This window comes from Hoplias malabaricus, chromosome 5 (genome assembly GCF_029633855.1).
Source record: "Hoplias malabaricus isolate fHopMal1 chromosome 5, fHopMal1.hap1, whole genome shotgun sequence".
Classification (NCBI taxonomy): Eukaryota; Metazoa; Chordata; class Actinopteri; order Characiformes; family Erythrinidae; genus Hoplias; species Hoplias malabaricus.
In genome coordinates, this window is record NC_089804.1 from 38,453,389 (window position 1) to 38,458,190 (window position 4,802).

Below are 4,802 nucleotides of genomic sequence, written 5' to 3' on the forward strand. Positions count from 1 at the left end.
TATCCAGTTCAGGGTCGCAGTGGGTCCAGAGCCTACCTGGAATCATTGGGCGTAAGGCAGGAATACACCCTGGAGGGGGCGCCAGTCCTTCTCAGGGCGACACACACTCACACATTCACCCCTACGACACTTTTGAGTCGCCAATCCACCTACCAACGTGTGTTTTTGGACTGTGGGAGGAAACCGGAGCACCCGAAAGAAACCCGCGCAGACACAGGGAGAACACACCACACTCCTCACGGACAGTCACCCGGAGGAAACACACGCAGACACAGGGAGAACACACCACACTCCTCACGGACAGTCACCCGGAGGAAACACACGCAGACACAGGGAGAACACACCACACTCCTCACGGACAGTCACCCGGAGGAAACACACGCAGACACAGGGAGAACACACCACACTCCTCACAGACAGTCACCCGGAGGAAACCCACGCAGACACAGGAAGAACACACCACACTCCTCACAGACAGTCACCCGGAGGAAACCCACGCAGACACAGGGAGAACACACCACACTCCTCACAGACAGTCACCCGGAGGAAACCCACGCAGACACAGAGAGAACACACCACACTCCTCACAGACAGTCACCCGGAGCAGGAATCGAACCCAGAACCTCCAGGCCCCTGGAGCTGTGTGACTGCGACACCTCTCTGCTGTGCCACCGTGCCGCCCCTATTTTCACACTATGTAACTTTCAAATTAAAAATTGAAATTTGGCCTTAAAAGTTATGACTTAATTTTTCCAGCGTTTGGGATTTTCTCTGGGAGCTAATATGATTGACTCTGTGATATATATCCATATGGTGTGCTCATTGTGGATAGGGGCAGGAGATGCCAGAGGTGCCCTGTCCTCTCCAGTGGCTCTGAGACATGAGCAGTGGTTAATGGAGCTGATTGGAGCAGCTGGTGCGACAGTGGGGCTAAAGTCACACCTCCTGACTCAGTCAAACCTGCCAGCAATACAGCAAAATTACAGCATAGAGGTGACATTGCCCAGAGAGAGAGAGAGAGAGAGAGAGAGAGAGAGAGAGAGAGAGAGAGAGAGAGAGAGAGAGAGAGAGAGAGAGATCCAACACTACTGTGGTCATTATACCTCACTTTCATACCTGACAGTACATGGTCTTACAGATGAACTAGAGCCGAGAATCAGACTGAAAGAAAGATCTACATTAGCCTTTACATTTATTTCACTCACTGCCTTCAAAAGTACAGATAGTTGGGCAGAATAGATTTTTGTGTTTAATTACCATGCTATAATGCATTAATAATAACCTGCAACAACAATGTAACTACACTCTAAAAAATGCTGGGTTATTTTTATAACCCAATTGCTGGGTTGAGCATGTTGGGTCATGATGTTGGGTTATTTTGACTTAAATTGGGTTAATAACAAGCAACCCAGCAGCGTTGGGTTGTGTATGCGGACCTGAAAGGGAACAGTCACGTCGTGCGTCAGAATAGGCGGGAAGCCGAGAAGCTCGAGCGAAAAGAAGAAACCGAAGCTGAACACCAGAGAAAGAAGGATTTCTTTTGGCCGTGAGCATATTTGTAAGTATTTTTTTTTAATTTACATAAATTTAACCGTTTTGTATTAATCTGGATCTTAGTTGAGTTCATGTTTCCGGTCAGCGAGTAAATCCCAGTTTCCTGACTAACGGACATTATCATTCTGCCAAAGGAAATAAAGACCCAGGCTAACGTCACTAGCTACCTAAGTCAGGTTGATTTTTACTAAACCTATATTTATAATGTTTATCGCTGTATCTTTTAGTGTACCCAATTACTGTTTTTATTAACATTGGCGTTGCGTTGATGTTATTTCTTGCCTGCTAACGCTAGGTCAGTTATGCTAGCGATACCTCAGATAAATGTCCTGCTCTGCGCCTCCGTGAGGTAGCACTAGCTAGCGTTAGCTGAGTTAAATAAGCTTCTGCCGTTCTTGGACTGATGTGGCCCGTGTGTGGTAGCCTTAGGGTATGTCATGCTTTATCCCTATTGGGATGTTCGCTTTTTAAATGAAAGCCAATAAGCTAAAAAAAATCTGTACAGCACTCCTTAACCAGTGCTTGTGATTACTTTGAAATGAATACCTCCTTTGCTTTTTTACTTATATGAAACGAGTGATAAAAATCACGATGTCAAATCAGAAAATAGCTTCCCATCGTCATATTGGAATTTTCATTTCCACCTTAACACTAGAAGCATCGCGGTTATTTGACCGACTGAGACCGGAGCAAAGAGAGCCGCTGGTTCGACAGCTGTGACTAAAGTCTCCCTTCCGCACCAAAACCAACACAACACACGGAGTAAAGTCAGTCACAGGCTCAAATACACACCGGCTCTCTGTGCTCCTAGTGTTAAAATTGTCACTAGTCGAAGCTGATGTCGCCTTCCTTATTTATTTTTCCCCCTTCCACCTTAAATGCCATTTTCGGAAGACGTTTGCTTCTTATTCTCCATTTTTCGTATTCAAATGTTTATTTCTACCTTAAACCTGTCAGTATATGAGGCTAACATTGGCGTAATTCACTAGCTTCTTGTTTGAATTAGTAGTTCCATCTTAAAAAGGGGTAACTGTGATGATTGTTAGCTTTTAAAAAAAGTCTCTTTCCTCTTTTTCTTTGTTCAAAATGCATTAAACACCTTTTAATACCACTCGTTATATTCGTAAAAACACAAACCACAAATATTTTACCTTTTAATACCCTTTATTCCTCATGTACCTCTTATAAAACATACACTACACTAACTTTAACTAGTTGTTAACAGGAGCTGTGTATGAGATAAATATATTCATTTTTCCTATTCATATTCATTAGTGTTGCACCTTGAAACCAGACAATCGCACCCCAATATGGTGCCCACGCCAAAAAAATTGTCATTTCAACCCATGAACATGACGGGTACTCGGCAATGTGACATCAACTGCAACCCATTCATAAATGCGTAATACTATGTCAACAATATTATGTCAACACAGTGGATCATCTTGACTTTCTAATTTTACACATGGTGTTTTTTTATTTGGTCTTCTACTATGAAGTATTGTACATGTCTTTCTAAAATGTTATGTTGATATCTGCAGTGACACATGGATGAATTTGTTCAAACGAAGACTGGAATCTTCAAACATTAATTCCTAAAATCGAAGGTATGTAAAATTTTTGTGTGCATCCTCTCTCTCTCTCTCTCTCTCTACTCAATTTTAGTTTTGCAACAATGTATATAATGTTTAAGGACAGTGAGTTTTCAGGTATAGACGTTTTGTCTATACACGAAAAAAAAACAAGGTTTTGTCTCGGTTTTGGCCTCCCATCCCCACACAGTGTTTTAGGTCACTGAAAATTGAGATTTTGCAAAAATGCTCTCCTAAGGTGGAGACTTTTAAAAACATGGTTGTCACTGTGCTCACGTGGATGAGGAAAACTGAGACAGCACATCTGTCTTTGTCTGAAATACAAATAGCTTTTCACTTTCTCTATATTAAATTACATCAGTCATACACTACACACTGTACACAAGCAGATAGCAATAGATTTCAGATTCACACATATTAATACATATAAATGATGTTGTATTAGGAATATATAATGCACTGTTAAGATTTAGATTCAGTAAGTTAATGACGTGCGTAGTGCAGTACATAGGGAGTATTGAGTGATTTGGGATTAAAACTCAGGCTTCATGGTGTTTTGATGTCCCGCTTAAAGGGAATGTCTACATTTGTTGGAAAACACAGTTCTCTCCGTTTTGTTTACATTTGTAAGTTTTGAGTCTTTTAAGGTAAAACGCCATGATTGAGGGGGAGAAAACTAAGTTTTATTCTTTGTTTGAGTTACCACAGAAACTCATTTATAACTCGAGTAGTTAAGTTTTGTAGCGCTTTCGGTAATTAAATTCTTTACTCTCCTTTTCAAAATAATTTTTTTTTTTCATTAAAAGACAAGTGTCGTTTTTAATACTACACAACAGTTACCTTAAAAATCAGTGATGACCTTTAAATGACAACTATTTGGTACACAACACTTTAAACTTTTGTACGCATATTGAGGTATGTATAAAGCATGTATTTGTCCCCAGAGCACTGACCCGGAAAGTTTTGTTTTATATTTAGGTTTAAAATCTTTTATTTTTTATATAAAAAAATTATATAAATATATTTAAAAAATGTATTTTATTACCTCTACTCTTCAGCGTCTGCTGTGACTGTGGACAGGGCTATGCAAGAGTGGCTTAAGAACAACATTCATCCACCAAGCCAGGTTAGACAATACATGAAGGTGACTGCAATCCATAGAGCTAACGGATAAGGGAGAATCGGACCAAAACAGTTGTAGAAATACTACAAGAATATCCACGTCTGTTGGACACCGCATATGGAGAGAGATTAGTCTCAAAATACTTTACAAATGTGTAAATGTTAATCCACAAATTAAACACAAGTCATAAATTTTTCACTGTTCACAAATGAACAGATCCCAATCTGTGTCTCACAGTCTGCAGTTTGTACAAATACAGTTACATTCATAAACACACGTGTTTGTTTTTCATAGACATATCACAATTTTATGCAAAAATAAATAAATTTGTTTAAATTTACATTGTAAATATTTGTAAAGTCGAAGTCTCGAATTTAAAATTTATATAATTGTTGACTTTTTTATTCTTATGGGCTTTAGACAATTACATTTAAAGCATTTTTATTTTAAATGTGTGAACATGGGAAAAATGTCAGTAAAATATAATGTAAAGTTGGGATAAACATAACAAAGAAAGGCAACTGATATGCTAT

General features: G+C 39.5%; 1 long non-coding RNA gene across 1 annotated transcript; it reads left to right on the forward strand.

The window, feature by feature from the left end:
- The first annotated feature begins 1,463 nt into the window (after nt 1–1,463).
- On the forward strand, nt 1,464–4,479 carry LOC136696304 (uncharacterized). The gene is made up of 3 exons (XR_010802603.1): nt 1,464–1,558; nt 3,096–3,161; nt 4,205–4,479. It is a non-coding gene; the product is annotated as an uncharacterized lncRNA (long non-coding RNA).
- The last annotated feature ends 323 nt before the right edge of the window (nt 4,480–4,802 follow it).